Source organism: Vulpes vulpes, chromosome 6 (assembly GCF_048418805.1).
Source record: "Vulpes vulpes isolate BD-2025 chromosome 6, VulVul3, whole genome shotgun sequence".
NCBI lineage: Eukaryota > Metazoa > Chordata > Mammalia > Carnivora > Canidae > Vulpes > Vulpes vulpes.
The window spans coordinates 104,581,979-104,603,937 of record NC_132785.1 but is presented as its reverse complement, the minus strand read 5'-3'; the positions used below and the strand labels follow the sequence as shown (position 1 = coordinate 104,603,937).

Here is a 21,959-nt window from a genome sequence, read left to right as displayed (position 1 = left end):
CAGGGATGCACAAGGCAGGGGACACAGCCAATCACAGCAGGTGAGGCCTGCTATGATGGATGAGGCAAAGAAACAGGGGTTGGGGGACATGTGACCCCTGGCTCAGTGGCTCCCAGTCACACTTGGGTAGGGGAATTTGAGCAAGTGGTGGTGGCCAAAAGGCCAGCAGCCGCCTGCTCCTCCGACTCCCACCCAGCAGCCCTGCCAGGCCATCTCCATGTCCCTTCTCCTGGGCCGTGGGGCAAGAGCCACTTCCCACTCCTGGCATGGCTGCTCCCTCAGGCCCAGTCTGCTCCTCTCTATTCCAGGCTGTGTGTGTGTGAGGCAGTCAGAGCCCTCAGGGAACTTCCAAAACATGCACGTCTGCCACCACCCCAGGTCTGGCATCTGTCTTGCCCTCTGAGGTTCACATGCTTCCTTCTCTGCCCGATGGGGGCTGGGGGCACTGGAGATCCAGCATGGAGGATGCCCATCTTAGAGTCCCAGGCCTCTCTGAACTGAGAGTCAGAGACCTGGGTTCTGCTTGCCGTGTGACCTTGGCCAAGTCACTGTCCTTCTCTGGACCTCAGTGCCCTCATTTGTGGAGTGCGGGTGGATTCACACTAGGGGTTTATGCTTTCTGCACCCTGCACTTCAGTGACAGAGCCATATCGGACTTTAAGCACACAGGAAAAATTGCTCATTTGTTCATTCTACAAATTCATGCTCCATGTTTTTAAGGTGCCAGCCGAATGAATATGGTCATTTTACAGTGGTCATGCTTCAAAAATTAGAACAAAAGATTGATTCCAACACAAAGGTTTTCAGAAGTGTAGGAGAGAGACAATTGATGGTTTGCAGCTTCAGTAGTTTAGTTACTGATGAAAATCCCACCAAAATCTCCAATTTGAGCCATTTACGGCTCTTGGTGAGTAAACATTTGTTTTGAGGTTATAAAACACTTTTTTTCTGGCTAGGCGGTAGATTGTTCATGTTCTTTGTTTCCTTTCTGGTACGAGGAGAAAAAGAGATCAGTACTCAAATGCTGTTTATTTTTGTAAATAAAAATTACAGGGGGGGGGGAAGCCTTTAAGTCCTTTAGGAGAGATTATCATCCCAGTAGTTTCCTAGGAGTATTCACTATGTCTCATTACAACATCCTTTCATATATAAGGTGACACGGTGCCAGACTATGAATTCTGTAAATTATTCAACAAAATACATTGCATAGCAACTTCTCTCTTTTCCTCTCTTGATTAGCTCAAAGGTGGAAAAGAAGATATGTCATAACAACTTAGGGCGCCTGGGTGGCTCAGTCAGTTAAGCGTCTGCCTTCGGCTCGGGTTGTGATCTCGGGTTCTGGGATGGAGCCCCTTGTCAGTCTCCCTGCTCACTGGGGAGTCTGCTTCTCCCTCCTCCTGCTCCCCGCTTGTGCTCTCTCTGTCTCTCAAATAAATAGATAGATAGATAGATAGATAGATAGATAGATAGATAGAAAAATGAATCAATAAGTAAGTAAGTAAAATCTTTAAAAATACTAATTGTGACTTTAAAGGTCGGTCCCATAGTTGTGGACAACAGGGTGACCCTGGTGCCGCTGGGACCATGGGCCCCCGTGAGCTGGGGAATCTGATGCAGACAGAGCATGTGGTCGCCTACAGCCTGACACCCTGTGGAGTAGCACACCTTCCTGTCCTACTTCAACAAAGGCATCCCCAGCATGCGGCACTGCACCTGGTGTCCATCCTCTGTGTGACACCACCATCTGTAGTGTATTGTGTACACCGTGGGGACCGAGGAGTTCTGAGTATTCCCAGAGGAAGACTCCAGCTGCCTATGAAAACAACAAATGAGCCAACTCACTGGGATAAAGATTCTCTGTCTCTGAGAGACCGTTCTCTGTCTACACTGCATCCTGAAGACACCATAAACTGTTTATGAGTCACACACACACACACACACACACACACACACACACACACACGTCTCTTTAAGCCTTCAGAATCCAGCAGTCTGCAGCCCCGAAGAGGGCTCCTCTCAGAACAGGACCAAGCTGGCATTCCCCTCTAGACTCCATCCCCTTCCAGAGCTTTAATCACTCTAGAGGTGAATGGTATGCTACTTGGACCCTAGGAGATCATGCCTGGAGCAAATGGGGAGAAAAGAGAGTGAAATGTGACATTGGCCACATGATGGCCCAGATGAATTCAGAGCACCTTCCGACCAAGCCTCACTCTGGATCTTTCAATAATACGTGGATATTTTCTGAATAAAAATAAATAAATAAATTCAAAAAGGGTGTTGCCTGTGTTCTCCTCTAGGATTTTGATGGATTTTTGTCTCACATTTAGATCCTTCATCCATTTTGAGTTTATCTTTGTGTCTGGTGTAAGAGAATGGTCTAGTTTCATTCTTCTGCACGTGGCTGTCCAATTTTCCCAGCACCATTTATTGAAGAGACTGTCCTTTTTCCAGTGGATAGTCTTTCCTGCTTTGTCGAATATTAGTTGACCACAGAGTTGAGGGCCCATTTCTGGGTTCTCTATTCTGTTCCATTGATCTTTGTGTCTGTTTTTGTGCCAGTGCCACACTGTCTTAATGATCACAGCTTTGTAGTATAACTTAAAGTCTGGCACTGTGATGCCCCCGGCTCTGGTTTTCTTTTTCAATATTCCCCTGGCTGTTCGGGGTCTTTTCTGATTCCACACAAATCTTAAGATGATTTGTTCCAACTCTCTGAAGAAAGTCCATGGTATTTTAATAGGGATTGCACTGAACGTGCAAATCGCCCTGGGTAGCATTGACATCTTCACAATACTAATTCTTCCAATCCATGAGCATGGAATATTTTTCCATCTCTTTGTGTCTTCCTCAATTTCTTTCAGAAGTGTTCTGTAGTTTTTAGGGTATAGATCCTTTACCTCTTTGGTTAGGTTTATTCCTAGATACTTATGCTTTTGGGTTCAATTGTAACACCCTTTCTGAACTTGGCCACTGCAACTTCTCGCAAGATGTATCTGTGAAGGCAGGGGAAACAAAAGCAAAAATGATCCATTGGGACTTGATCAAGATAAAAGGCTCCTGCACAACAAAACTAAAAGACAACCAACGGAACCAGAGAAGATATTTGCAAATGACGTATCAGATAAAGGGCTCGCATCCAAGGTCTATAAAAAACTTATTAAACTCAACGGCAAAGAAACAAACAATCCAATCATGAAATGGGCAAAAGACAGGAACGGAAATTTCACCAAAGAAGACATACACATGACCAATAAGCACATGAGAAAATGCTCCGCATCCCTTGCCATCAGGGAAATACAAATCAAAACCACATGAGATACCACCTCACCCCAGTGAGAATGGGGAAAATGAACAAGACGGGAAACAACAAATGTTGGAAGGGATGTGGAGAAAGGGGAACCCTCTTGCACCGTTGGTGGGCATGTGAACTGGTACAGCCACTCTGCAAAACAGTGTGGAGGTTCCTCAAAGAGTTAAAAAATAGAGCTACCCTACGACCCAGCAATTGCACTACTAGGGATTTACCCCAAAGATACAGATTCAGTGAAAAGCAGAGACACCTGCACCCCAATGTTTATAGCAGCAATGTCCCCAATAGCCAAACTGTGGAAGGAGCCTCGGTGTCCGTCGAAAGATGAATGGATAAAGAAGCTGTGGTCTATGTATACAATGGAATATTACCCAGTCATTAGAAACAACAAATACCCACCATTTGCTTCGACGTGGATGGAACTGGAGGTTTTATGCTGAGTGAAGTAAGTCAATCGAGAAGGACAAACGTTATATGGTTTCACTCATATGGGGAATATAAAAAAATAGTGAAAGGGATTATAGGGGAAAGGAGAGACCATGAGTGGGAAAAATCAGAGAGGGTGACGGAACATGAGAGACTCCTACCTCTGGGAAACGAACAAGGGGTAGCAGAAGGGGGGAGGTGGGCAGGGGGATGGGGTGACTGGGTGACGGCCACTGAGGGGGGCACTTGACGGAATGGGCACTGGGTGTTATATGCTGGCAAATCGAACTCCAATTAAAAAAAATACAAAAAAAGTAAAATAAAATAAGTTAGATGCCTCCAAGATACAACAGCGGGACAGGCAAAGGATGGACACTGCCATTCCAAAAGGAAGAAATAGGGAAGAAAGGAGTGACAGATCCCAAGCAAGTCCAGAACCTTAAGGCAAGAGAGTAATCCTCTTTGGCTCCATGCTCCTCTCTCTGGGGATCCCATTCCACCTCCTGGACCCACTAGAGTGGAAGGCCTGCCTTCCAGATACACCGCGGTAGCGATCCTACCTCCGCAGCTTTGCCAGACAGGGGTGGGACACCCATACCACAGTTCTCCCTGTGCCTATGGCTGTTGTGGGCTGAAACAATGTATGAGTGGCTCTAAAAGTCTGGGGACTGACTTGTTTTATTATACACGCTAACTTTTCTGCTCATGACCTCCATTTACAATTTCTTTCCATCAATCATCGCCAAGTGCACTCAAGTGTTGTAAAGTGTGAGCGAATCTAATTCTCTCCTCAGCATTATTTGAAGAAACTCCCACTGTCCTCTCCAACCTCCGTGTTAACTATGTGTCGATCGCTTATGCCATTTAGTTTGAGAAAGAGAAGTCCTTCCCTCACTGAACTTCCACCAAGTGCACTGATTCTTCCCGTGTGCCTTCTCCAAGAGACCGTGGGACCTTTTGGCCCAGGGACACACACTACTATTCCCAGTGCCTCCCATCTTTTCTCTTCTCTAGGTCCCCTGTGCTCAGACACCCAGCTCACTGAGCACAGCCTCCCCTACTGAGCACATCATTATTATGTAACAGCTTCTCTGCCTCCCCCCCACCCCCCACTCCCCCACCCCCCCCTGGGGAGGCCTAGTCCCCAGTCCCTCTCTGCTCTCCTCAGGACTCCACCGCTAGAAAAGTTGCTGTTTCAGGGATCATCTTGCCTACCTCCCGCCTGATTACATCTTCTGTGGTCACAGGCTCCTTCACTTATGGGGCCTGCCTGGGCCCAGGCCCACTTGACAGGTAATCTCTGGCTGCCTCTGCTCTGGCTACTCCTGTCCCCAGGCTGCTGCTCCCGTGCCCTCCCAGGATGGCGCTTCACTTCCTCTGAAGTCGTGATCCCCAGGAAGGTGTCCCACAGGGTGGGTGGAATGGAGAGACAAGGCCACCTCTCCTATAAGATTCACTTCAGGGGGCAAAGACATGTGGTTCACATGAAAGTTAAGAAGAACCTGCTGCCCAGACATTTTCCTGTGATCACTGATAACGATCAGGGTGCCATGCAGGAGGACTACCCTTTTGTCCCCCGAGACTGCTACTACTACAGCTACCTGGAAGGGGTCCCTGGGTCCATGGGCACGCTGGACACCTGCAATGGGGGTCTGCGTGGCATGCTGCAGGTCGATGACTTCACGTATGAAATAAAACCGCTGGAGGCTTCTTCCACATTTGAGCACGTGGTTTCCCTGCTTGTGACAGAAGGAAGATCATCAGAGGCTCAAAAGTGTAAGATTGGAGAGCAAGATACAGGTCAAGCATATGAGGAGGCAATACTTGCTGGAACTCCTAGAGCAGGCCCTGTGTATTTGTGGTGGCCACATAGGAAATACTTAAAAATTCACTATACAATTTCTCACTCTTTATATTTGATGAGGCCTAATATCACACAGGCAATAGAGGGTGTGGTAATGATAAACAGCATACTTCACACAATTTACCAACAATCTCTTATAAATGTCTATGTACGTCTTTTGTGCATATGGAATGATCGGGATCATGTAGAAATAACAAATAAAAAATCAGCATATTCTGCTGTAGAAGACTTTGGGTTGTGGAAATATTATGGATTTTTCTATAAGATTGTACATGATACTTCCCTACTTCTTACAGGACATAAGATTGTAGGAAGTATATACTTTGCCCACCACGGTGGAACATGCAACCCCAACTGGGGAGCAATGTTTGTGTATGTAGCAAATTATCACATATTCTTGGCTGGGGGTATTTCAGCACACACCTTAGGTCACAGTTTAAACCTTGTCCATGATGTATTTGGTTGTAAATGTTTTAGAAGAAGCCACTGTGTCATGACTGAACAGCCTGGTTTAATGGATATGTTGAGTAATTGTTCTTATGACAACCTGCACCGTCGGGTTAGTGGATGGGATCCTTGTATGAGCATACCAAATGTACCATACACTAATTTTCCTTATGTAGCTCCTCGTTGTGGTGACAAGATTAGAAATCAGTTGGAAGAATGTGACTGTGGCTCCCTTAAAGACTGCAATGACAATAAATGTTGTGAGACCAATTGTGCCCTTTCCCTTGGGAGTGAATGCAGTGAAGGATCCTGTTGCGTTAACTGCAAATATGCTCAACCTGGACTGCTTTGCAGAGACATACTCGGAGTTTGTGATCTCCCAGAATACTGTGATGGGAGATCGCATAATTGCCCTAATGACGTTTACACCCAGGATGGAACCCCATGTTCAACGTTAGCTGTCTGTGTGAGAGGAAACTGTACTGATCGTGATATGCAGTGTCAATCCCTTTTTGGCTATGGAATAAAAGATGCTGCACCAGCATGCTATGAAAAACTGAACGTATTAGGTGATCGATTTGGGAACTGTGGGGTGAGGTTGGTACGAGGAGGAGGAAAAACTGTTAGCTGTGAAGAAGATGATGTTCTTTGTGGAATGCTGCACTGTCGTGATGTTGAACAAGTTCCTGGTGGAGGTGACCATGTTACATTTCGTCACATAGTAGTAACAGATATTAATCAAGAAAAATGCTTTGGATATGATGCACACCATGGAACAGAATTGCCACAAATGGGGCTTGTCGTGGATGGGGCAACATGTGGCCCAGGAAAATACTGCTTGAATCAGAATTGTACTTTTTATCAAGATTTGGGTTTTGACTGTGATGTCAGTACATGCAATTTCAGAGGGGTGTGTAACAGCAAGAAACACTGTCACTGTATGAGAGGTTGGAACCCCCCAACATGTGAAGAGAAAGGAGCAGGTGGTAGTATAGATAGTGGCCCTCCACCGGACAGAGAATATGTTCTAAGAGGCAAAGTAACTGTTAGTGTAAACATGGCACTAGCTTTAATATTGATTCGTACATTACTTTTCCTGACTGGGTTAATCATTGGACTCCTTTTCCAATTAAAAAAAAGGTACTGAGGAGCACAAAACATAAACCTTCGAAGCATCAATATTTCAGTTAGTTAATACCAGTGATATGCACAAAATGGACAAAATAACATTGACCGCGGCAAAAATGATCAATAATCACTCTTATAATTATACATTCCCGTATTTATCCTGAGCTTGTCATCTTCAAATAAAGTGTCCTGGCAAAAAAAAAAAAAAAAGTAACCTGTGTGTTTGTTAAGTGTGGAATCCAGCGTTTTACAAATGATTGGGTAAGCAAACCTTGTTGGCATGGGTACGCACCATATTTAACAAGTTTTTGGACCATTTCCCAATTGCCATATACTAGATTTCTGTTATTTGTTCATTTTACTGCTCCTGTTAAACAAATGGCACTTAAAGTGACAGTTGGAAGATATGGTAGGATGGTAAGAACTTTTCTGTCAAGGCACGTGGGTGCCAACAGATCTACCTACCGCCTGCCAAGTACGGGCTCTTGGACAAAGGCTCAGGCCGTGAGTTTCAAGGTCCATGTTACATTGGGAGATGCAATGCACTTTCCCAGGATTTTGTGGTGATCAGAGGAAAGCACCCAAGAAGGGCCTGGAACACGTTAGGCACTTAATATATGCCATTATTCTCGCTATTCTCATTATTCCTCTTGGGCTATGCTAAACCTGAGGTATTCCAGCAGAATGAGTTTGCCGTTGTATCTTTATCACTTTTTTTTTTAGAGTTCGTTTATTGATTTGAGAGAGACAGTGAAGTGAAATTGAGTGAAAGAGAGAGAGAGAGAGAGAGAGAGAGAGAGAGAGGGTGCACATGCACGAGCAGGGAGGGAGAGGGGCAGAGGGAGAGGGAAAGAAGCAGACTCACCTGCTGAGCAGGGAGTCTGACCCAGGGCTCCATCCCAGGATTCTGGAATCATGACCTGAGCTGAAGGCAGACACTTAACTGACTGAGCCCCCCATGTGCCCCCATTGCGTCTTGATTATAAAACCATCACAGGAGGAACTGTCCATCCCTGACTGATACATCACGGCTTAAGGCCCCTGGCTGTTGGAGCCGTAGGAACTCACATTTCATACCTTAGGAATTGCCTGAGCACAGGCTGTCTGTAAAGTACGAGGCAGAACTGACCGTCTGATACGTGTACGGACAAAACATTTACACAAAAGGGAACAGGAAGAGATCGCTTCAGAAATCGTGCAAGAGAAGAAGAGGGTCCCATAAGGGACATGTGGTACATTAGTGCTATGGAAATGCCTCAGGCCTCAGATCCAAGTTCTTGCTGAAAGTATGGAGTCCAGGTGAGAATAGCACGAAAGGGTCGAGGAAGGACACAGCAAGAGAGAATCAACAGGAGTGCCACTCTGAGCCATTGTGATCCGTCCGTGTTTTCTAGAGCTCTCTTACCTTCTCGTCCAGGTGGCTTACGTGGTAGAGTGGCCTGGATCTTCATCCACGACAGGTCTGAGCCCCTGTTGACTATGTCCTTGTCAAACATGTGTTTCTGCATTGGCACTTGGCACCAGGATCTACTGTCCGCCAATGAATAAATCACGGGAATAAAAGGCACAGCCTAGGGAATAAGGTCAATGATGTTGCAACAGCATTGTGACAGATGGTAGCTTCATTTGTGGCGAGCAGAGCAGGACTTACTGGAAGAAATCGAATCAACTGTATTGTACACCTGAAAGTAATGTAACACTGTGTGTCAGCTATCTCAAATAAAGAAACATTTTAAACCACAGTAAGATGCCAGACACAGCCACTGGGGTGGCAAAAACAAATGTTAAGACTGACAATACCAAGGGCCAAGGAGGATATGAAGCAACCATAGTTCTCCTCTATTGCCGGGGGAGGGGGGGTCGGATGCAAAACTATAGAGGTCATTGGAAAACAGTTTGTCTGTTTCCTACCAAGGTCAGCACACACTGGACTACACACTCAGCGATCCTCCTTCTAAATGGCACGGAGAACATGGGTCCGTACAAAGAACTGCAGGCAGATGCTCACAACAGCTTTGTTCACAATAGCCCCAAAGTGAAAACAACCCAAATGTCCATCAGCGGCGAATGAATCAACCAAGAGTGGTATAGCCACACGATGGACTGCTACTTGGCAATAAAGAGGAACCAGTTACTGACTCACGCAACAACATGGGGGTGGATCTCAAAATCGTGCTGAGTGAACAAAGTCAGATCCAGTAGACTGACTGCAGGACTGTGTGGCTCTATTTCCTATGACATCGGGGGAAAGGCAAAACTGTGGGGACAGAGAGCAGATTGGTGGTCGTCAGGGACTGGAGGGAGGGGGCTGACTGCAAAGGGGCACAGGGAAGGTCCTGGGGGCAAAGGTTATGTGTTCCATGTCTTGACTGGGGTAGCGGCGTCATGACCCCATACATTTGGCGGATTATATTCTATACCAGTTATACCTCAAGAAATCTCCCTTTAAAAATAACAACTACAACGAAGAGTCTTCCACCTGCAGTGTGACGATGAGAGCTGTTACTCCACATGCCAAGCACCCTGTGGGCATGTTGTTCTAACTGCCAAAGACACCAAGGCCAGTCATATACCTGGAGACTTGGGGAAGCGACCCCGGGCTTGGGCTGCAGACCACTGAACTCACTGTGGGCTGTGTATCAGCTAGGACTCCACTTACTGCCTGATGCCCATAAGCTTCCACCTTAACATGGTCTATGATGATGCTTTGGAGTTCTGAGTATTAATGTCAATGCTGAGACAGTGTCTAAGAATCCGAAGTATTTCTCTATTCCTAGTGTACAGGCTCTCAGGGTAATGGCCATCAAGCTAGTGTAGGCGTGGGACTGGGAGAATTGATAGGTTACCTTGTGTCCCATTATGTTGACTGGTCCTTCCTCCTAGGGACACAGTCATCTGTCTGTTCAGTTCATAGGTGTCTGCCTTTGCAAATCATCTTTGCTCTAGGAACTGCACAAGCATCATGATTTTTTATCGTTGCAACCATTCTCAGCCTCCTCCTCTGCCAGTTTTGCCTTCTTCCATTGTAGATGTTACGAAGCGCTCTGTTTGCCACTGGAGATCTTGTGCTTTTGACCACCACAAAAGTCCCTATAGGTGAATCCTCTTCGCTACCTCTCCAATCTTGACCAGTTTTAGGGTCATCGTGGGTCCCTGGCTGTGGCCACCTGGCCTCTGTTACTTAGAGAGACCTCATTATTGCCATAGGTGCTAAAAAACAGGGTTCCGTGCCAATCTGTCTTATCATCAGACTGGCCTGTAGAGGAGAGACACAATTGAACTCCTAAGAGGTGATATTTCTCCTTGCACCAGCAGTTTGGTTGTTTTCCTTTCATTGAGGTATAATTGACCTGTAGCATATTGACCTGTAGCATCATATCCGTTTCAAGTTGGCAGTGTAATTGTTCAACGTGTGTACATATGGCAATCGACACAGCCATAAGTCTAGTTAGCATCTGTCACCATACATTGTTACAGGAAAGCTTTTTCTTGCCATGAGAACTTTGAAAATCTACTCTCTCAATAACTTTCAAATACAGAATGCAGTATTATTAACGATGGTCACCATGCTGTACACTACCTCCCCAGGGCTTATTGATGACACGACTGGAAATTTGTGCCTTTTGACCCCCCCCCCCCACTCCTATATTGCTCACCCCTCTGCCTCTTCCTCTGGCAACCACTGGTCTGTTCTGGGTCTTTACCAAGTACATTCCGATGGGTCCTCTGGGCTCACATCATATATGCAGGGTAGCATGCCTATCTCTCTCAGCCTTGTTCTGCCAACAAGCATGGTAAATGAAGCATTTCGACTTTGCCCAGGACAGGCTATTGTTTTCTACCTGCTTCTAAGAGTTCCCCTAGAAGTGCATGGGCCGGGATCCCTGGGTGGCGCAGCGGTTTGGCGCCTGCCTTTGGCCCAGGGCGCGATCCTGGAGACCCGGGATCGAATCCCACGTCGGGCTCCCAGTGCATGGAGCCTGCTTCTCCCTCTGCCTGTGTCTCTGCGCCTCTCTCTCTCTCTGTGACTATCATAAATTTAAAAAAAAAAAAAAAAAAAAAAAAAAAAGAAGTGCATGGGCCTCATTCCCTGGGACCATTGTCCTTGCCTCACATGGATTCTTGCATCTACTTTGGTGTGATCCTATTCTTCTCAGAGTGGGGCTTGGGACTTATCCAGCCAGGTTATGCCAGGTATGGCACAGCAGCCCCCATGTGAGGGAGGGCAGCCAGGAGGAGTGGGGACGGTTCCTTGTGGGAAGACAAGCTCTGAGAATTCATATGATCCTGTGGAGCCCATATTTTCAGGGATATATACCCAGAGGTCACAATCTCCTGTTTAAAACACCTGGTTTCCCTAGCATAATTATATACTTGCTCTGGAGGACTATGGAAAAGTCCCTGCAGCTCTTGGGCCCTCTGATACTGAGATTGCTCCTCAGCTATGATTTCTCTTCCATGCCAGGAGATAAGGGCCCTTTGGTAAGCAACTAAAGAAGCTTTCTGGCATTCATATAAGGCCTTTACTGTTTAGTAACCTAGGAGAGTCCCCCAGTTCCCTTTTTTCTCATTACCTTTGACAGGGCCTCAACACAACTTGGTCATAACCCACCAAATCTGCCATCCTTGGAGACATTACAGCTTGCATGTGGTTCAAATGCCTAATTTATTGCACATGAGAGAGTGTTGCCCTGTCAGGACTTTTCCCTGGGTCACCGCTGGTAAATTCCTCAGCATTAGGCTAACTACCACCTTGTGCCAGGGATTGCCTTTTCTTCACATTCTTCTTGGGAGAGAGTCCTCCTTGACAGCTGAGTGTTGACTGAGCATGGCCCTAAGCTCATTTTGCTCTTTTGGCAGATCACTATCAGCACCACTGTCTTTGGAGAAGTGGATGTCAAGACAGGATTAGACCTTCGGGAGGTTCATGGAAGGAAAGTTTGTAAGGATAAAGGGGGAGGAGTTAAGAGTAGACTGAGCGAGACTTTAAGCCACCATACCTCTCATGCTAAAGGAGAGAGGAAAGATACGATCATATTATAAGAGCCTCAGACAACAGAGTAGGTGTGAATCTGGTTTACCCAGGCCAGTGGGGAGCCCTGGAGCCACAGCGACCTTTTACAGCCTCCTACTTTGGGCAGCAGTGTGGCCCTGGTTTAGTGCCACCACGCTCAAACATGGGCTGGAGCTTCCCAAAAGAAACATGGCCTGGGGTGAATTTCTTACAGCCACAAAGGTAAGATAACTGGAGGGTGTCGATGAGCCTTGCTCCCTGTCTCAGATGATTCCCCTGAAGGGTGACCCGAGGTCACAGAACAAGCAACTGCCATAGTAAGGAAGGATTTTTCAGGGGCCCACAAAGGGATCTCAATTGGGAAGAAACGTGGCCCACCATTCTTAAGTCCTTTGGGTAAACATTACTTCTGTTCCTACCTTAGTTGTGTATTGCTCCTGTGTTGGTGGAGAAGACAGTTGAGAGGGGCTTTTGACGGAAGGCAGTTAGGAGTAGCCTTGGCTACTGTAGTGACTCCGTCTCCCTCTGTCAGGGAACCGGTGAGAGGATTCCGCCAGCTGCTTAGTTGATCTGTTGATTCTTCAGCCAAGGGCCAGGAAGAGGACACCATGCATGGCATAAGTCACGAGGAGGACGTGTGCCAGCAATGTTTGTTACCTTGCCTCTGTCTGTCCCCGCGCTAATGGATGATCACCATCACATTATCTGCTCTGTTATCAATGGCAGCTCAGCAGACCCTGTATCAGAGAACTGCTGCTAATATTGGAGTACTTCCCTTTCTTCAGGATCTCAGTATCATTTGAGGAAGGAGTGAGGGAATGGGTTCTATGAATACATGTACGATTGCCTTCAGAGTCTTTGCTTGAGGTGATCTTACTTCCACTTCAGTCAGTGAGTCTGGGTCTGAGAACTGGTCCTGGTCTGGACACTGGGGTGAGAGGGTCACAATTTCCCATTGCAGCCACTAACATTGTTCTTGACAGCTTTTTTGCTTGCACAAATCGTGCTTGCCCTCAGATACTCATCTGTCTCTCTCATAGCAACATGTTCTAGAGACATCTTCTTCCCCTGTGGCTGAAAGGTTACTGGGTGGACATTCCAATTTGAGCAATGTCACATTAATTACAGACACTTTGCCTCCGATGGCTCAATGCTGCCTTGTGGACCCTGCCATTCTGGAATCCTGTCATATCCAGTGAGAGATGGAGTCCAGGTCTGTGGCAGCATCAACCCAGATCTGCTAGAAGACAGCCATGACAGAGCTGCTCAGGGGTATCAGTGTCCCTTTCACCAGCCGTTCCTTACCAATTCAGTAGAGTACCTCTGGGCCGTCCTAGGAAACATATCCAGCTGGTGGGTTTTATCTTCCAGTGCTTTGGTGGTGTCCTTACTCACTTTATTTTTTTTTAATTTTTAAAAAGATTTTATTTATTCATGAGAGAGAGAGATAGAGAGAGAGAGAGGCAGAGACACAGGCAGAGGGAGAAGCAGGCTCCATGCAGGGAGCCCGATGTGGGACTCAATCCTGGGTCTCCAGGATCAGGCCCTGGGCTGAAGGTGGTGCTAAACTGCTGAGCCACCCGGGCTGCCCAGTCATTGCTCACTTTAGCTAAAAGTTGGAACAAATTTCTCAGCATTGTATAGAAGCTGCCTTTAATATGTGCAGTAATGAGTCAGTTATCTCTCTGGTAATCTTTCCTCATTTTGGGGAAAGCTCTGCAGTCATTTGAAGGCTACCTGGTCTACTGGTCATGTATCCTTAAACACTTGGAGACCCCTTATGAGTATTCCTAAGATGAACGTGTTTTCAGGTGACAGGACAGTTATGCCTGGTATTCACAAAAATTATGCCAGGAAGGTACACAAAATGCCCCCAAAATGTTGCATTGTGTAAAAGGACCATTGAGGTACTTCAATCAATCATAGCGTATAGGTTGAGAGTAGCTCCAGTATGATTTTCTAAAAGCTGATAGCCTTGTGTTTCTGCATTCCATTCAAATAAAATAATATAGCCCTTGTACTTACAGGGATCAAAGACAGCTCTCTGATTTGTCATATTTGTCTACCCCATCAGTCAGGTGGTATTCGTCCACCTCCAAGAATGAGGGCTAGCTATAGAATGCGGATGACAAAGGCACCTGAAGGTTTCTTCAGTGTTTTGCATGGTGCAGGAACTGGGGCCACTCCTATTTTTTTTCCAATTACTTCACAGTAAGGTTAAGTAAGATAGTCAAATCATGGCCAGAGCTGTCTGATAGAGGACGCCAGACTCAATAGTTGGTTAAATTTTAGATGCCTGCAGGAGTTTGGCAATGCTGCATCAGGGCAATGACCTTCATGAGGAAGGTTCCAGTGAAGTTCTGAAAGATAAAAAAAATCTTTAATGTCCCTCTTTCCCCCAGGTCTGAGGTATTCCCTCCTCCAGTTCCAGGGTTTTCTCTTTCTGCTGCCACAAAATTGTTATTTGTCATCCCTGTAGATAAAAAATTTCATTTAAAAATGTTTCTTTGTTTAAAAAAAAAAGATTTGAGAGAGAGAGAGAGAACGAGCAGTGGGGAGGCATAGAGGGAGAGGGAGAAGCAGACTCCCTGCTGAGCAGAAAGCCTGATACAGGACTGGATTCCAGGACCCTGGGATCATGACCTAAGCCAAAGGTAGACATTTAACCAACTGAGCCACCTAGGCACCATAACATGTTTCTTTTTTTAATTAAGTAGGCTCTATGGCCTACATGGGGTCAAACTCATGACTCTGATACCAAGAGTCATATGATCTACCATCTAAGACTTCTAGGTACCCCTAAAATCTTTCTAAAATCTCCTACTCGTAACTAGCCCTTGGCTCTGGAAGGGACTGGTACGGGTGATTCCATGGCACTTTCATAAAATTCAGTAAGAATTCGATTTAAGGGGGGCGCCTGGGTGGCCCAGCAGTTGAGCATCTGCTTTCAGCCCAGGGCCTGATCCTGGAGACCCAGGATTGAGTCCTACGCCTGGTTCCTTGCATGGAGCCTGCTTCTCCCTCTGCCGGTGTGTCTGCCTCTCTCTGTGTCTCTCATGAATAAATAAAATATATTTTTAAAAAATTTTAAAAAGATTTTGGTTTAAATTCCCTAAACCTCCTTCTAGTCAGGCTGCCTTCCAGAGGATGTACTGCCATGGTGATATATATACCAGGGGAATAAAGGATGCATCATGCCTAGGAATGGTCACAGCAGAATCCAGAACTTTTAAAATAGTGCTATATTACTTCCCACCCCTTGTGTCCTTATCATTACCAAGGAAAGAAATAGCCAAGATGGTGCTGTGAAGACTAGGGAGACCCCGAGGCCCTAAGGCCTCCTCTGGCCAACCAGTCCCCAGTGTTGCTGGAGGCTCTTTGTCTTGTGGAAAAAAGGATGATGATAGACTAAACAAGCAATGCAAGTGAAGCATTTTTTTAAAGTGGGAGTACACTCCAGAGATGTGAGACATGTTCTCTCAAGGGCAAGTTGCATACCCCCGGGTGTGGGTTTCTATCTTTTCTTGATAGTTGTTAACTATGGGGTGGAATAGTTATTACTTGGAGAGGAGAGCTTTTCGAGAGCAGGGTTTTGTCCCTTGCCTTCGGCCTGCCTGTTTAACAGTCCAGCTTCTTGTAGCTTTGTCTTTGGGAGTGCTGCCAGCACTTGACTTTCCCAATAGCGGGCCAGGGCTCCCCGCCCCCCCCGCCCCTTGGCTGGCCTCCAGGTGTCCTGTTAAAGTCTAATTAACTGCCAACTCTAACAAAAAGGCAATGATCCCTTTTTAGAAATAGCTTCATTGAGTGATGAAATCATCTTACACTGTGTGCAAGTCAATAGGTGAGGGAGGCAGAAGCATCCATCTTTTTGAGTTGAATTCTTGGAGATGCTTCCAAAACTTGAATACTACCATGGCTATGGATGTTGAAGGTTTGTGGACTACCTTTACTGTCAGCTAATCATTGAGTGGTTTTAGGGATAAAATGTGTGCTTTGTGTAGATCTTGGTCTGTCCCTATTGATACTATTAGCTAGGAATGCCTGGGGGCACTCACTTGCACGTGTACCACTTCTGGTGACTTTACATTTCCCCCACCAGAGCCAATGTGGTGGTTCTTATTATGACCACAAGACACACCTTAGCAACAAGCATCAGGAAACGTTGAAAAAGCAAGGTTTATTACTCACAAGTCCTACAGGGGTACGTTGCACAACTGGGACCACATAGCCAGGTTAGGATTGAGGGACAGTGCATGTATCTCGGGTTCTATCTTTATTGGGGTTGAGGGTGTCCTGTTTACTCTTTATTGGTGAATTTAAAACAAAAGAGTGGGAATAAAAGTGCAGGAAAGGAAAAGCATTCAAGGGATCAGTTATCTAGATTACCCAGGGCTTTCCAAAAGGGGAACATGATGGGTAGAGTGGCCTGGCTCTTTATCTATTTGTGTAGCTAAGAATATGTTTATTTGAGATGGATATCTTTGAAGTGAGTGGCTCAGCAATCAAAAGTTTACTGTCAGGCACTTAAACTACAATGTGTACTATTGTCAGGCTACAAATGGTTCAGAAAGCTGAACACATGACCCATATTAGTTTCAAAGGCCCCAACTGTGCGGCTGAGGTTGGTTGATCAGATTAAAACAGCAATACTGTAGCTTCAGAAAGTGTCAACAGTGGCAAAGTACCACTGGTGGCCCCCAAAAAGGATCAAAGTTCTGATGTCAGTTGGCCAGGAGCTTGCAGAGGCAGCACCCATGCAACCTGGGCTCTCTTACCTTGAAACATAAGCTTTTGGCAGGAATCACAAACCTAGCAGGCAGTGGCAGGCTCTGCATCAGAAAGTCTTATTTTCTGCCTCATATAGTAGAATTTTTTTTTTACGGTAGTTAATTTTATTTGTTCAAGGCTCATATTGCAAGCATTAAACCAAGCATGGGCTTTGATTCTGTGAGCCCAGATTCACATATTTAGGAAGATAAAAGCAAACTGTGATCCATGTATATGGATGAAAAACTAAAGGCTCACAGTTAATCACATCATGGTTTTAAATTTCTACAGCCTAGAAGTCAGAAGTCACAGATCTTTTAGGTCTTTCTGGATATCTCACAAAGTATCTGCACTTTTCTTGAGCTGGGCAACCTCATCATTTTCAGCTTCTGATTGATCACACTGGTTAAGCCCCGAGCGTTCAGGATACACGGAAGACTCAGGAAGACTTCGTTCTCAATACCATACATGCCCTTCACCATTGTTGACACTGGATGAATCCTGGAGATTTTTCAACATGGATTCAATGAGATCAGCCACACTTAATCCAATAGCCCAGTTCGTATATCCTTTTAGCTTGATGACTTCATAGGCACTTTCAACCACCATCTTATGCACTTCCTTCCAATTTTCACTGTCGTTGTCTGTTCCCATTTCTGGATTCAGTTCCTGAAGAGAAACACCTGCCACATTCACTCCACTCCACACAGCCACACTTGAGTCACGATGTTCTCCCAAAATCCATCCATGGCAGCTGCTGGGATGAATGCCAAGTTTTTCAGCCATAAGATAGCAAAATCTAGCAGAATCCAGATTACACCCACTTCCAATCACACGGTGCTTGGGTAGTCCACTTAGTTTCCAGGTAACATATGTAAGAATATCCACTGGGTTGGAAACCACAATTATGATACAATCAGGACTGTACTTGACTATCTGAGGAATAATGAATTTGAAGACATTAACTTTCCTTTGCACCAGATTGAGGCAGCTCTCTCCCTCCTGTTGGCGGACTCCTGCAGTCACCACCACAATCTTAGAATTGGCAGTCACAGAGTAATCTTTATCTGCCACAATTTTAGGTGTCTGTTGAAATAAGCTCCCATGCTGTAGATCCATCATTTCTCCTTTGAGTTTATCTTCTAAAACATCCACAAGGGCAAGTTCATCAGCCACAGACTTTCCCAGAATGCTGATGGCACATGCCATACCAACTTGTCCAACACCCACTACAGTGATCTTATTGTTTGGGATTGCAGCCTCTTCTGCAACTGGTGCAATCAGTTTTTCCTTAAGAGTTGCCATTGTGCCCCGAGACCAGCGGCTGTAAGGGTTGCGTGAAGGAGACCGGGTTAGCTGCGCGCGTCTCCTCCGGCGCAGGATCCGCAAGGAGAGAGGAAGAGGCGGGTCATATAGTAGAAATTGATGCTATATGCTTGTAATTCCTGAACCATAAATTTGTGCTCAATATATGATGGTACAGGTTTTGCCACGATAGTAGTACAAAGTTTTCCATCAGTTTTATTCCTGTTGGTCTCATTAGAAAACCAATCTTTACCAAGGACATCTACATGAGTGACCTGGATGGTTCAGTCCCTACAATTTGTTTCCAGGGTTCATGGCCCCAAAGGGGTGTCATTAATGTGCCAGTCTGTTGTGTTTCTAAGTAGCAAACAGCCAGGCCATTGGCGATAGGGAAGAATCAAGAGAAGAATAGCCAAGGCACAGAGGTGTAAGAGCACCAGCTCTGGCGAAGGAGGTGGGGGGAAAGGGGGAGCAATCCCAAACAAACTAGGTTCAGCCACTTTCTGCTGATGAAATCCAAAGGCAGAGAGACAAATGATGGTGAAACAAGAAAGTAGTTTATTTCAGTGAGGCCAAAACTAGGAAGACAGCGGCCTAGCATCTCAAAGACAGTTTCCCAAGTACTGAAAATACTTAGGTTTATACAAGGAAAATGTGGGATAGGGGTCAGTGGGTACATGCAGGTGGGCAGTGCAGATCATCATTGTCATGGGTGGGGTCTTGCTGGCTCAGGGCAGCCCTTACTACTTGAGGGCATAGTTGTGACACTTTGCCCACAAGTCTTTTGCCAGATTTAAGAGATAAGCTGGAAAGAACTTGATCAGTTAGAAAGGTTGAGGTCAGAGTGGAGGTAGTTGAAGTCCTCTTTCAAAACTACACCAGAGGATAGAGGCACCTGCGCTAAATAAACCCTGACCACTCTGCTTAAGGCTCAACCAAATTAGCTTCTAATATTCTTGGCCACTCAATTTCTAAATCTTCATTGTGGACATCATTTTTTTTCTGCTTTAAGGATGCCTTGACTCAGCAGCTACAGCCGTACTGCATTTTGGCTAAGGCTGCAGGGATTTCCGCCTTTTGTTATAATGACATCCTTTCCCCATCCCACTTTGGAGAATGAACAATCGAAGGAGCATTTGATTGACTTACTTAATCCTAACTCATTGCCCAGCCTCTAAGCATCTATTGACAATAGGGCAGAGAAGAACCCTTACCCCCTTCTTGCCCACTATTTGATCAAGAGCAGAGCACTCAGTAGTGGATCCTGGGGAGTCCTCTTTTATCCTTTAATCTGGCCTGTGTAGACCTTCATTCTCCATTTACAAAAAGCATGTTTTTGTTACCATCACATCTTTGTCACCAAAAATGGTCAAGAAATGTGATCAGTCTAAGATTTTACCCTATGTGCAAGCTAACAAGTGAGCATGCCACAGTTTTGTAGGACACTTGATTGGATGGGTGGGCCACCAAATGTGAGGTGTCCCAATTGGGTGGGATCCAGTAGGGGGGGATGGTGAAAGATTCACCCAAGGCAAAATAGGAGATAGAATTTTACTGAATATACTGTAAGGGAGCTGTAGGCAGAACAGCAAAGGAGACTGGGACAAGGCAACAGTGAGGGGCCACAGGTAGGGGGCAGAGTGAGGAGGTATGGGAACATGTGCAATTTCCCTTTTTTTATTAATCTTAGGAACTGTGCCTGGTCAGTTAGGGCCTATCGCTATTTCAGCATGGATTATTTAACAAGCCGGTTTGCACTGCCTATTTGCATTCAGCTTGGTGGCCACTGTGGGCCCTTTTACCTTAAAGGTTTCCATTGCTCAGGCTTGTTGCCTAAAAGTGGCCTAAGTTTCATGGATAGTAGCAGAAGATGAGATGCCTGGTTCAGAGACAAAGGACTTTATTTCTCATGGCAGGGCAAAGAGCATGCTCTTGTCAATTTAATGTATTCCAAAGTCTCATGGGGGCAATGTAGAGAAGTCCTGAGGATACTGCACATATAATGATTTTACAACATAGCTAAGGAACTGTGAGCTTTGGGAAACCACACCTTTTATGATATGTTGCTCACGAATCTGCCCAATTTCTGCCCTGGAGGAAGACATTACCTTTATTAAACTGGACAGTAAACAAACCAGGTTTTCCAGGGCAGGTTTTCCAAATTGGTCCACTATACAAACACCCTTGAAAAGATAACTCTGGAATAATATCTGTCAGTACTTCTGCATGTAAGATATATACAAATGTAATAAGCAATCCATGGAGAATTGTCTCCCAAGAGATAAAGATATAGAAACGTCCATATAATAGATAAATGTATTCTCTGATTCAGTCTTCTGAGAGGGACTAGGAGCAATTATACCCCAGTAATAATGAGCACACTTAGTCCTCAGATCTTGTCTCATAAATAATACTGTCTGCTCAAAAACACCAGAGATCCTTGGAGAAAATGGTAATTCCAGGACTGGCACCAGTGAAATACAAGAGAAGCCTAAAACATTTTGTGGCAAAAAATAATGCAGTGCTCGAGGAATGATAGAGATAGGTTGAAAGGACACAGATGCAAGCTTAAAGGTGCTCCCATGGGTCAAATCCAAGACAATTTAGCTTTAAAATAAATAAATGAGAGGGACACCTGGGTGGCTCAGTGGCTAAGCACCTGCCTTTGGCTCAGGGTGTGATCCTGCAGTCCCAGGATCAAGTCCCACATTGGGCTTCCCACAAGAAGCCTGCTTCTCCCTCTGTCTCTCATGAATAAATAAATTTAAAAATCTTTTAAAAAATCTTTTAAAAAATAAATAATAGATTATAAACCATTTAATTATATTGAAATTCAGGAATCCATACTGATGATAATAAATGAAATAAGGGAAAGGGGAAAGCTGTTCTTTATAACAGAATGCCAAATAATACATGTAGATGGAATAATGGGTAAAAAAAGATCATTTGACAGACTTTACAGTTAACTGTTTCAGTGGAGGGTAATCAATGAATGCTGAAACAACTGGGTAAAAATTTGATGGAGGAAAGAATAATTTACATGATCTTAAAAGTAATTCTCCATAAACTTCCTATTAATTATAAAAAGAAATACAGTCACTTTTCAGTAGAGCCATCTACTGGACAGCATTATAACTAAGTGTTCAAAGGTAACATAACCAGTAATAGGACTGACCAACATTTTGTGCCTGATAATATGGACTGAGAAAGACATAACATCACTTTTATAGTGCTGCTTCTAAAGCTAAACTACAATTGGGACACCTGGCTCAACAGTTAAACATCTGCCTTCAGCCCAGGACGTGATCCTGGAGTCCTGGGACTGGGTCCCACATCGGGCTCCCTGCATGGAGCCTGCTTCTCTCTCCGCCTATGTCTCTGCCTGTCTCTCATGAATAAATAAAACCTTTTAAAAAAAATTAAAGTACAACTGATGGGATTTCTACAAGATGATTGTTCTATATTCTTGTCATGAGAGACAGACTTAAGGAGCTGATCCAGCTTAAAGGAGATTAAAGATATGGCAACTAAAGTGAGTCTGACTCTTGGACTTTGGACAGGGAAATATAAGATGTAAAGGCCATTTAGGGAACAGTTGATGAATATAGTCTATGAAATAGATAGTAGTATTGTATCAGTATTAAAATCCTGATTTTAGGGCAGCCCAGGTGGCTCAGCGGTTTAGTGCCACCTTT

The 21,959-nt window shown here is 45.2% G+C and overlaps 1 long non-coding RNA gene and 1 pseudogene across 1 annotated transcript; both read right to left on the bottom strand.

Annotated features, from left to right (window-relative positions):
- Positions 1-1,010: 1,010 nt before the first annotated feature.
- On the bottom strand, positions 1,011-10,667 carry LOC140599395 (uncharacterized). Its single transcript, XR_012002220.1, has 3 exons — positions 8,584-10,667; positions 5,341-5,475; positions 1,011-2,996 (listed from the first exon to the last, which is right to left on the bottom strand). It is a non-coding gene; the product is annotated as an uncharacterized lncRNA (long non-coding RNA).
- A 5,682-nt stretch (positions 10,668-16,349) lies between these two features.
- On the bottom strand, positions 16,350-18,320 carry LOC112927225 (L-lactate dehydrogenase B chain-like; annotated as a pseudogene).
- Between the last annotated feature and the right edge of the window lie 3,639 nt (positions 18,321-21,959).